Source organism: Salmo salar, chromosome 12, assembly GCF_965601325.2.
Source record: "Salmo salar chromosome 12, fSalSal1, whole genome shotgun sequence".
In the NCBI taxonomy this organism is placed as follows: domain Eukaryota; kingdom Metazoa; phylum Chordata; class Actinopteri; order Salmoniformes; family Salmonidae; genus Salmo; species Salmo salar.
In genome coordinates this window covers 62,365,686-62,378,764 of record NC_138302.1, presented here as the reverse complement: position 1 = coordinate 62,378,764, position 13,079 = coordinate 62,365,686, and the positions used below count along the sequence as shown (strand labels likewise).

The window sequence follows — 13,079 nt, the reverse complement described above, 5'->3', positions numbered from 1 at the left end:
AAGGATTTATTGATCTACTCCAGCCGCTCTCTAGGTGCGTTTCCTTGGGGAGGCTTTAGGGGATGCCGATGCCTTGCCTGTAAAAGAGAGACAAAGAGAGAAACAGAGAGAGATAGAGGATGGTCAATGTAGCAATTTGAGTTGATATTCATCTTCGCACAGACAAGATGAAAAAAATAGGACGCCTTTTCAACCAAAGTACGGTTCCAAAAAAGTGGTTGTATAAGCAGAGAATGAATTTGTCTCACTGCACTCAGGAGGAAAGCTATGGCAGAGTATCAAAGCTCATGACAAAGCTCAACTTACTCATGATGTTGAGGGTCTCCTGGGGAATCCAGCTGATGTCCACATCGTTCATCCCACCGGTGCCCGTCTCCACCTTCACTGGGAGCCTCTTCCTCTGCACAACATAGATCAAACGTCATCACTTAATTTACCCCGGTGCTAATTTTTTATGTAACAATCACCACCACATGTAAAGAGCTGGAGATATTTCAGACTATCACAATTTAGATGAAAATGTTGAGAAGACTCGTAGCGTCCTAGACTCCAGCACCTGATACATGCCAAAGATCGCCAAGGCAAGTCCAGTCAGGAAGATGTACATAAACATTCTGGAGGAGAAACAAAGCCAAATGTGTCATACTAACAGTTCATGGATAATGTAATAAAATAATAATATAGACAAACAATATAACATTTGTTGCCATATTTAAACAAATGTACCTGACACAAATTCATTTAACCAAATACTAGTATAAAAATAGAATTGATGTATGCAAAGAAATGCTTACGTCTCTCCATCCAGTCCCTCCTCCAGCTCAACGATAGTGACGGTCTGGTTGTAAATGGCCGTCTGGAAACCGTTGCCCTGCGGAACAGTCAAAACACAAGATCAGCGCCTCAGCCCCAGGCCATACATTCCAAGGGATTTCTGAACATCTAGTCAAGAACCCTGGGCTGGGTATCTTAAAGATGCAAGACACTCTAATAATAATGTATCAATCAATCAATCTAGTCTCACCTCACTGTCCTGGTAGTTGAGTAGGATGACCAGGCCGAAGGGACGACCAGCCATGGACTGAGCAGGGATGAAGGAGTACTCAAAGGAGGCCTGCTGCTGGGGCTGGACCACGGTGCTCAGGGGCAAGGCTGTGAACTAGATACCAAAAACATGTTGTCTACTTTTCTGATCAACAATAGCAGAAAGTTCCCAAAACTGCCTTTTACAGTGTATTCCATGTACACTGAGTATACAAAACATTAACATGACCCTCTATTTCCATGACAGACTGAACAGGTGAATCCAGGTGATGTCACTTGTTAAATCCACTTCAAATCAATATAGATGAAGAGGAGGAGACAGGTTAAAGAATCATTTTTAAGCCTTGAGACAATTGATACATGGATTGTGTATGTGGTATGGTAGTTTTCATTTTTTAATTTCGCCTTTATTTAACCAGGTAGGCTAGTTGAGAACAAGTTCTCATTTGCAACTGCTACCTGGCCAAGATAAAGCAAAGCAGTTCGACACATACAACAACATAGAGTTACACATGGAATAAACAAACATACAGTCAATAATACAGTAGAAAAAGTCTATATACAGCATGTGCAAATGAGAGTAGGTGCGAGGCACACCAGTTTGTGTCAAGAACTGCAATGCTGCTGGGTTTTTCACACTCAATAGTTTCCCGTGTGTATCAAGAATGCTCCACCACCCAAAGGATAGCCAGGCAACTTGACACAACTGTGGGTAGCATTGGAATCAACATGGGCCGACATATTGTAGAGTCTATGCCCCGACAAATTGAGGCTGTTCTGAGTGGGCATTACTGCTATTAGCCAATAGAAACACAATGAATAATAGATTCACTACATGGAAAAACAGATAGTAAAAAAAAAACATCTACAGGAAGTTTGTTCTGATGCATCTGTCCTACATCTGAGAGATAAGGAAAATCCGGAAACAATTTATGTACAATATTTATCCCCTTGTTGTAGGCAGTAAACTATCTCCATACTGTAGTTCCATTCATTTTTTAAACTGGTACCAGGGACATTCAGACGAGTCTTATGAGCAAAACGGAAAACACCATTGTGTTCGTGAGAGTCTCATCACCATAAAGGGGTCATAATACTTTGTAGGCCAAGCCGTTCAGACGTATTTCTGAGAAGACCGATTTTCGGGATGTCTCATGGTCTAACAAACACTGCTCTAGCTCTGCCACCCTTCACCGCAAATTCGGAAGGGCAATATCGGCGGATGTCGTGAATTGAGACGCAGCCCATGCAAAAAAACAGATATCTCTAGCTTAAACAGACGGATTTGATGGGGATTTTTTTAATGTTAATTAGATTTCCGCTGGGGCACAGAAATTGTAGGCTAAGGGTTAACATGACCTTTATGAATTATGAAGCCTTTTGTGCTTTTTTTATTACATAAATGCTTCAAAATTCACAAAAAGCGACATTAGCTGATGAAGATTATTTCATAGAACAAAACGTATAAGATCTCCTAAGCCTGTGTTTACAACGGTCCTTATTTTTGGAGTTTAGCCAAAAACCCTACAAATTTTAATTTTACCATAGGCTTTGTCCAACGAATCATGGCGGAGTTAGTACCAACAAAAAGACAACATTACTATTGCTCTCTATTATGGGTAACATACGTTACTGGGTTTGTAAAGGCTTTATAAGAAGTTTATATTCTAGTAATTGTTAGATAATAAATTGGAAGTAAACAGACTACAAACCCCATTATAACGTATAACGTGTTACATAATGATGTGTGTTTTCAAGGGGACTTTCTATTTCTCAGATGAGGCATGCAAGCATCATGTGTCCCAGAACCCAGACTCACGTTCTGGATGTAGAACTGGGAGTCCTGAGGGTAACGGAAGGAGGCCTCCAGGGAATGGACAGTGAAATCCTGGCTTCCCTAATTGGTGAAACCCACCAGGAACTTAGCAGTCTCATTGGCTGGGAACTCTGGATGGAGGGCACAATGATATACAAATTAAACCATTGATGTGAATGAATAATTCCATTTCATGCTGTCTTGCATATTTCCCTTTAACTTACACAGAATGAATATCCATAAAGGAAGAGAAGACTAACCTTCCCCGGTCACAAAGATGATGGTGGTGTCAGCATCAGGGTGAGAGGTTACATTTCCAACTGCAGCATCTTCATCTAAGTCATCTTCTGATTCCTGAGAGATTTCAAAATGCAATGGAAAGAAACTAGATTAAATGCACTGAAATGAGAAAATAGTACTTACATTAGTTTGGCAGGGACAATAGAAGCCGCTTTCATCCCAATTCGAACAACGTCACATACTGAGCCTGGGACCTGATCTTCCTCCACCAGCACCTCATCCTCTTCTTCATCTTCCTCCTCCTCATCGACTGTTGCATGTGGGGAGATGTCTTCCGCAGACTCTTCTGCAGATACCTGGCCTGTCCCAACACAGAGAAGAATCCATTAGCAACGAATCCATTTTAACACATACATGTGAAATAAATTGTTATAATAGCAGCCTCTGTCTGAGAACGAAGCCCCTTAACCTGTGTGCCTGAGGGTACCATAATAGTTCATGACAGTTGTGACGAGAAACTCTGGTTGCACTTGCACCAAAAACAAACATAGGATCCATTGGATCAAATGAATGTAAAATAGTGACATCAGTAAATTGATACAGATGGTCACGAGAAGAGCTTTATTCGTTCATTGTGTAATACTATGATGGTGTATTCTAATACTCTGTTCACAACGAATGTGTAGGCTAAAGGCTAAAACTGGTCCATGTTATGATTGATGATTGGTAATTACTTGAAAATGCTGTATAAAACTTTGAATAGCAAATTGTAAAGTCAGTCATCATTTAGCAGTAGGACATTTGAATGAATTGGAACACTATGTAACAGACAAAGATACAATGTAACAGTCAGAGGCATCATCGCCGGTATTAGAATGTATCAACACTAACGGAAAGGCGATCCTGGGACACGTCACCATAGAATATAGGGAAACCCAGTGTAAAGCAACAATATTGCCTGTCAGAGACATTTTGTATTAGAAATTAATGTAATTTCATTCTTCCAGATAAGGTTTTCTTATTATCTTAAACCACAAAACTACATATATGGTAATTACACATTTGCATAAGCATGCGAGGTTTCAATAAGCCTATATCGAGAGCGCTTCCCAAAGTTTTATATTATTCCTATAATTTGTGTTAAATGCATTTGTTTACTTAATTTATCAGACAAGGATATTGAGCATGAAGCTTTCTGACAAAGAAGTCTTCATTGTTTTTTATATCACTGAATGAAAAACTGCATTATGCCACGTCAATGTTAACTTTGCTAAGTTTTCAATATTGCAATGAACTCTGGACTGCTAGAGTGAAGAATGCAAACGTGATCGTATACAAATGTAAGCAAGGTTTGAAATGATTATGTTTTAGTCAAACGTTATATCTGTTAGGGCTTCTTGCGGTCAATTTGCAGTCTACAAATGATTTGTAATTATGTTCCGGCCCCCAGACCATCCGCTCAAGAACAAATCAACTCCCGGCTGAATCTAGTTGTCACGACTCCTACCGAAGGTAGCTCCCCTTCTAGACTACTAGTTGATGATCCCTGCCCTAAACTCAAAAAGTGCAGAATAATGCCTGGCTGGAGGGATGATGGGCCGCATACACTCATGTAACCCAATATTGCAAGCTCTGATATTGCATTTATTTTAAATACAAGTAGTCAATTGTCTTTCCTACACACACAAACAAACATCATTAGGATATCTTAATGCATCTTGGAAATATAGAGCTGTCAACACAGAAATACAACAGGCAGAAATGTAAACTTGAATATTTATGATGATTGTAAGCTCTACTTTTTGGTAGCTGACTAATAGACAACTTTCCAAGTCAAATTTGCTCTCATTCAGTGCTGTATGCTCCTGCCTAATGAAAATACATACAGTTACATGTTTTTTTTAAATGTTGTGACTATTGTCACCGGCTCTAAGGAAAACAAGTGGGCTCAGACATTGGAATTAAGTTCTTTGAAGGATTTTGTAAGTTTAGCCCCTACTCTTGCAATTAAGTCAGGGGCCACCACAGACTATCTTTGGGGCCACCATGGATTTAACCTCAAATCCAATATGGCGTCCAACATCTAATATGGCTGCCATAGTACCATTTGATGGAGGTTAAATCCGGTGTAAATATGTATTTCTTTTTCTTGTGTGCAACACTGAATCCAACATGGTCAACATAATTACACTCAAAAACCTTTACCTGCATAGTTATTTATTTTGTATTGTGTTACTCTGTCTTTTTAAAAGGGTTTCATAAGGCTCTTGGTATATCTAGGACTAGGGGTGGCGCTGCCACACACACATTGTGTTTGAATAGCTGAAGCCAAATAGTGTTTAATGTGTGTTCATGTTTAAAATGTCATTCACAGATTTACAGCATATCAACAGTGGACAATTCCTGCAAAATATAATAACAAGCCTTTCACGACACACGCACACAGAAGCGTAACCAAGTTACAGGAAAGCAAACTGTAATACAACAGTCATCTACTCTAGAAGCGTATATGTACAACTCTGAATTTTAGCCAATGAAACTAAGTGTGCAAGGTTGATTAAAAATGTTTGAGGTGACCAGAACATGAGAGTGTCCTAACAGGGTGAGGAGACAAAGTAGCCCGTGGTGGTTGTAGTTCTGGCAGGGCCTGACGAGCTTGCACAGCTAACTGGTCATTTTGGGCAAGCTGCAGCGACAAGGCCAGTATCCTTCCTGTTTGACAGTTTCCAATTCTAAAACAGTTGGGTGCAGGCACTCAGCAGATGCAGCTTGCGTGTCAACAAGACCCATTGACTAACTGGAATTTTATCCCAGCTTGAAGGATGCAGGGGATACTCCAGTAGTGGAATGGTTGGTTGTCTGGTTGTGAAGGAGAGTCTGTGAAAGGGCTGTCACCAACATACCTGCCATTACATCTTTTTAACACCGAATTGACCTGTGGGCGGAGTTTTTTAATATTAAATGTGGCAAAGAGTCCTGCAGGTCACGTCCTACTTATTCCTTCATATTCCTTTGGAAGCTGGGTAGGATGATCATTTGGTTGATATTAACTGTGGGTGGTTGGCTGTTATTATGGTCTGGGGCAGGCCCAGCAGGACATAAGGAGAGTGAAAACTGGTGAGGAAGACCTCAGGTTAACTAGAGGTTACTTGGACCTGAGAAGTGTTATGAGGGACGTAGCACATCTCCACACACATATACAGTGCCTTCAGAAAGTATTCATATCCCTTGACTTATTCCACATTTTGTTGTGTTAGATTTATTTTCTCACCCATTTCTTTCTCACCCAGATTTATTTTCTCACCCATGTTTTTGTAAACATTTTTGCAAATGTATTGAAAATGAAATGCAGAAATATCAAATTTACATAAATATTCACACCTCTGAGTCAATACATATTAGAATCACCTTTGGCAGCGATTACAGCTGTGAGTCTTTCTGGATAAGTCTCTAAGAGCTTTGTACACTTGGATTGTACAATATTTCCACATTATTCTTAAAAAATTATTCAAGCTCTGTCGAGTTGGTTGTTGATCATTGCTAGGCAGCTATTTTCAAGTCTTGCCATAGATTTCCAATCCCATTTATGTCAAAACTGTAAATAGGCCACTCAGGAACATTCAATGTTGTCTTGGTAACAACTCCAGTGCATATTTGGCCTTATGTTTTAGGTTATTGTCCTGCTGAAAGATTAATTCATCTCCCATTGTCTGGTGGAAAGCAGACTGAATCAGGTTTTCCTCTAGGATTTTGCATGTGCTTAGCTCCATTCTGTTATTTTTTTGTCCTGAAAAACTACTCAGTCCTTAACGATTACAAGCATACCCATACCATGATGCAGTCACCCCTATGATTGAAAATATGGAGAGTGGTACTCAGTAATGTGCTGTATTGGATTTGCCCCAAACATAACACTATTCAGGACATCTGGAAATAGGAGACAAAGGGCTGTAAGACATAGGTTTAATCCTAGACACATGAAAAGTGGGATGTATACAGAGGGTACGGGGCAACAGAAGACGAACAGCAGAGGGGCTAATAATCTTGGAGATGGGGAAAGGGCCGATAAAACGGGGGGATGTTTGCAGGACTCCACCCGGAGGGGCAGATCTTGAGTGGACAGCCATACCCTCTGCCCAAGACAATAGCAGGGAGCCGGGGTCTGCTTGTTGCCGATACCTGGAGGTAGTCTTGAGAAGAGCTGACCGGGCTCTCTTCCAGGTACGGCAACAGCGGCAGACAAACATCTGGGCTGAGGGTATGCCGACCTCTTCCTCCGGGAAGAGCGGGGGCTGATAACCCAGGGAACACTCGAAAGGTGAGAGCCCGGTGGCAGAGCAGTGGAGGGTGTTGCGGGCGTATTCAACCCACACGACTTGCTGGCTCCAGGAGGTGGGGTTGGCAGAGACCATGCAGTGAAGAGTCGTCTCCAGGTCTTGATTGGCTCGCTCCGACTGGCCGTTGGACTGAGGGTGGAACCCGGAGGACAGGCTGGCTGACGACCCAATGAGTGTGCAGAACACCTTCCAGAACCGGGATGAGAACTGAGTTTTCCAGTCAGAGACCATGTCCACAGGGAGTCCATGGATCCGGAAGACGTGCTGCACCATGAGCTGGGCCATCTTTTTGGCATAGGGTAGCTTGGGGAGAGGAATGAAATGAGCGGCTTTGGAAAACGGGTCCACCACTGTCAGGATGGCGGTGTTGCCATCAGATGGGGGGAGACCCGTGACGACATCCAGAGATATGTGAGACCAGGGATGGTGAGGGACAGCCAGTGGTTGAAGGAGACCAGCCGGAGCTTGCCGAGTAGTCCTGTTCTGCGCACAGATCGTGCAGACTGCGATGAACATCGAGACGTCCGGAACCATGGTAGGCCACCAACAGCGTTGCCGCACAAAAACCAGGGTCCGACGGGAGCCCGGGTAGCAGGTAAGCCTGGAGGAGTGGGCCCACTCCAGGACCGAGGGGCGGACAGCGTAAGGAACAAACATCCGGTTATCTGGGCACCGGCTGGGAACGCTGCGCCTCACGGACCTGCTTCCCTATTCCCCAGCTGAGTGCTATCGTCAGGCACGAGGTGGGAAGGATGGTCTCTATAGCGGAGTGACAGCGCATCCGACTTGATATTCTTGGATCCCGGTCGGTAGGAGAGAGAGAAGTTAAACCGGGGAAAAAGCAGGGTCCACCTAGCTTCCCTGGAATTGAGACGCTTGGCGGTGCAGAGATATTCCAAGTTCTTGTGATCCGTCCACACAATGAACGGATGTTCAGCCCCCTCCAACCAGTGTCTCCACTCCTCCAACGCCATCTTCACAGCGAGAAGCTCACAATTGCCCTTGGGGATTTTGGCAATGAAACCCTTTATCTACTTCCTCAGAGTCAGATGAAGTCATGGGTACCATTTTTATGTCCCTGCATCCAGTAAAATAGAGGTTGTTTCGTGAGCCAATAATAACTAGCGTTGGAGCAATAATTGGAAGTATATGGTATCTATTAGCATGCTAGCAGTTACTTTAGACTTCCAGTAATTTTGCTAACACTAGTTAGCAATTGCATTAATGCTAGTTAGCAACTTCTTTCAAACTGCAAACAGAGACATAAAATGGTACCCATGAATTCATCTGAATCTGGAGAAGTAGATAAAGGGCTGCCAAAATCCTGAAATACTGTATCCCTTTAACAAAACAATGTTACCTATGAATTAGAATACTTTATCATTTTAACTTTGTAAGCACACTAGCAAGCACAGCAGGCACATTCGTTTTCCAAAAACTTACAAACATGAAATGAGTCAGAATCTTTCAGACAGAAAAAAAGGCCTGCTGCATCCTTTGATATACAGTGCCTTCGGAAAGTATTCAGAACCCTTGACTTTTTCCACATTTTGTTATGTTACAGCCTTAATCTAAAATGGATAAAATAAAATAAATCCTTGGCAATCTACACACAATACCCCATAATGACTAAGAGAAAACAGGTATTTAGACATTTTTGCAAATTTATAAAAAATACAAAACAGAAATACCTTATTAACATAAGTATTCAGACCGTTTGCTATGAGACTCGAAATTGAGCATTCTGTTTCCATTGATCATCCTTGAGTTGTTTCTACAACTCGATTGGAGTCCACCTGTGGTAAATTCAATTGATTCGACATGATTTGGAAAGGCACACACCTGTCTATATCAGGTCCCACAGTTGACAGTGCATGTCATAACAAAAACCAAGCCATGAGGTCGAAGAAAATGTCCGTACAGCTCCGAGACAGGATTGTGTCGAGGCACATATCTGGGGAAGAGTACCAAAACATTTCTGCAGCATTGAAGGTCCCCAAGAACACAGTGGCCTCCATCATTCTTAAATGGAGGAAGTTTGGAACCACTAAGGCTCTACCTAGAACTGGCCGACAGGCCAGACTGAGCAATCAGGGGAGAAGGGCCTTGGTCAGGGAGGGTAACAAGAACCCAATGGTCACTCTGACAGAGCTCTAGAGTTCCTCTGTGGAGATGGGAGAACCTTCCAGAAGGACAACCATCTCTGCAGATATTCACCAATCAGGCCTTTATGGTAGAGTGGCCAGACAGAAGCCACTCCTCAGTAAAAGGCACATGACAGCCCGCTTGGAGTTTGCCAAAAGGAACCTAAAGACTCTCAGACCATGAGAAACAAGATTCTCTGGTCTGATGAAACCAAGATTAAACTCTTTGGCCTGAATGTCAAGCGTCACGTCTGTCAGAAACCTGGCGCCATCCCTACGGTGAAAACTGGTGGTGGCAGCATCATGCTGTGGGGATGTTTTTCAGCGGCAGGGACTGGGAGATTAGTCAGGATTTTTCAAGCAGAAATTAGCATCCTGTAGCACAAACTCCAAAAAGTTCTGTGACACTGTAAAGTCCATGGAGAATAAGAGCCCCTACTCCCAGCTGCTCACTGCACTGAGGCTAGGAAACACTGTCACCACCGATAAATTCACTATAATTGAGAATTTCAATAAGCATTTTTCTACAGCTGTCCATGCTTTCCACCTGGCTACCTCTACCCCGATCAACAGCCCTCCACCCCCCACAGCAACTCGCCCAAGCCTCCCCCATTTCTCCGTCACCTAATCCAGATAGCTGATGTTCTGAAAGAGCTGCAAAATTTGGACCCCTACAAATCAGCCGGGCTAGACAATCTGGAACCTCTCTTTCTAAAATGATCTGCCCGAAATTGTTGCAACCCCTATTACTAGCCTGTTCAATCGTCTGAGATTCCCAAAGATTGGAAAGCTGCCGTGGTCATCCCCCTCTTCAAAGGGGGAGACACTCTAGACCCAAACTGCTACAGACCTATATCTATCCTACCCTGCCTTTCTAAGGTCTTCGAAAGCCAAGTTAACAAACAGATTACCGACCATTTCAAATCCCATCGTACCTTCTCCGCTATGCAATCTGGTTCCAGAACTGGCCATGGGTGCACCTCAGCCACACTCAAGGTCCTAAACGATATCATAACCGCCATCGATAAGAGACATTACTGTGCAGCCGTATTCATCGACCTGGCCAAGGCTTTCGACTCTGTCAATCACCATATTCTTATCGGCAGACTCAACAGCCTTGGTTTCTCAAATTATTGCCTCGCCTGGTTCACCAACTACTTCTCTGATAGAGTTCAGTGTGTCAAATCGGAGGGCCTGTTGTCCGGACCTCTGGCAGTCTCTATGGGGGTGCCACAGGGTTCAATTCTCGAGCCGACTCTCTTCTCTGTATATATCAATGATGTCGCTCTTGCTGCTGGTGATTCTCTGATCCACCTCTACGCAGACGACACCATTCTGTATACCTCTGGCCCTTCTTTGGACACTGTGTTAACTAACCTCCAGACGAGCTTCAATGCCATACAACTCTCCCTCCGTGGCCTCCAACTGCTCTTAAATGCAAGTAAAACTAAATGCATGCTCTTCAACCGTTCGCTGCCTGCACCCGCCTAGCATCACTACTCTGGAGGGTTCTGACTTAGAATATGTGGACAACTACAAATACCTAGGTGTCTGGTTAGACTGTAAACTCTCCTTCCAGACTCACATTAAGCATCTCCAATCCAAAATTAAATCTAGAATCGGCTTCCTATTTTGCAACAAAGCATCCTTCACTCATGCTGCCAAACATACCCTCGTAAAACTGACCATCCTACCGATCCTCGACTTTGGCAATGTCATTTACAAAATAGCTTCCAACACTCTACTCAACAAATTGGATGCAGTCTATCACAGTGCCATCCGTTTTGTCACCAAAGCCCCATATACTACCCACCACTGCGACCTGTACGGTCTCGTTGGCTGGCCCTCGCTTCATACTCGCCGCCAAACCCACTGGCTCCAGGTCATCTACAAGTCTCTGCTAGGTAAAGCCCCACCTTATCTCAGCTCATTGGTCACCATAGCAGCACCCACCCGTTGCACGCGCTCCAGCAGGTATATCTCACTAGTCACCCCCAAAGCCAATTCTTCCTTTGGCCGCCTTTCTTTCCAGTTTCTTTTTCATCCCCATACTGTATTTATTTATTGATCTTGCTCCTTTGCACCCTAGTATCTCTGCTTGCACATTCATCTTCTGCACATGTACCATTCCAGTGTTTAATTGCTATATTGTAATTACTTCACCACCATGGCCTATTTATTGACTCACCTCCCTTATCCTACCTCATTTGCACATTGTGTATATAGACTTTTTCTACTGTATTATTGACTGTATGTTTGTTTATTCCATGTGTAACTCTGTGTTGTTGTATGTGTCGAACTGCTTTGCTTTATCTTGGCCAGGTTGCAGTTGCAAATGAGAACTTGTTCTCAACTAGCCTACCTGGTTAAATAAAGGTGAAATAAAAAATTAATAAAAACAAAGGATCGAGGCAAAGATGGTTGGAGCAAAGTACAGAGAGATCCTTGATGAAAACCTGCTCCAGACCACACAGGACCTCAGACTGGGGCAAAGGTTCACCTTCCAACAGGACAATGACCCTAAGCACTCAGCCCAGACAACGCGGGACTGGCTTCGGGACAAGTCTCTGAATGACCTTGAATGGCCCAGCCAGAGCCCGGACTTGAACCCAATCGCATATCTCTGGAGAGACCTGAAAATAGCTGTTCAGAAATGCTCCCCATCCAACCTGACAGATCTTGAGAGGATCTGCAGAAAAGAATGTGGCAAGCTCGTGGCATCATACCCAAGAAGCCTCGAGGCTGTAATCGCTGCCAAAGGTTCTTCAACTAAATACAGATTAAAGGGTCTGAATACTTATGTAAATGTTATTTCTGTTTATTTATTTTTTCATAAATTAGCAATGATGTAAAAAAAAAACGTTTTTACTTTGTCATTATGCGGTATTGTTTGTAGAATTATGAGAAAAAAAGATTTAATCAATTTTAGAATAAGGTTGTAACCTAACAAAATGTGGAAAAAGTCAAGGGGTCTGAATACTTTCGGCACTGTAAGACTCATAATATTTGTCACGTTCTGACCAGTAAAAGGGGTTATTTGTTATTGTAGTTTGGTCAGGGCGTGGCAGGGGGTGTTTGTTTTGTGGGTTTTGTGGGTTTTGGGTTATGTTCTATGTTAGTCTATTTCTATGTTTATTTTAGGTTATCTATGTTGGAAGTGTTTGGGATTGGTCTCTTATTGGAGGCAGCTGTATCTCGTTGCCTCTGATTAGAGACTATATTTAAGTAGGGTTTTTTTTCTCATTGTGTTTGTGGGTGGTTCTTTTCTGTTTAGTTCATGTTAACATGACAGAACTGCTGGCTGTCTTTTTCTTGTTTTGTTTATAGTGTTTGAGTAAAATAAATACAAATATGAGCACTCAACACGCTGCGCCTTGGTCTACTCCTTCAGACGGCTGTTACAATATTCTCTCTGTCTTTTGCTCATTAACAAAATGTGGCTCTGCATGAGTTGTTTTCATAGGAAGGAAGGATTGTGGTTTTCTGCAGATTGCCCTG

General features: G+C 42.9%; 1 pseudogene; it reads right to left on the bottom strand.

The window, feature by feature from the left end:
- Positions 1 to 6: 6 nt before the first annotated feature.
- LOC106565492 (translocon-associated protein subunit alpha-like) lies at positions 7 to 7,512 on the bottom strand (annotated as a pseudogene).
- Between the last annotated feature and the right edge of the window lie 5,567 nt (positions 7,513 to 13,079).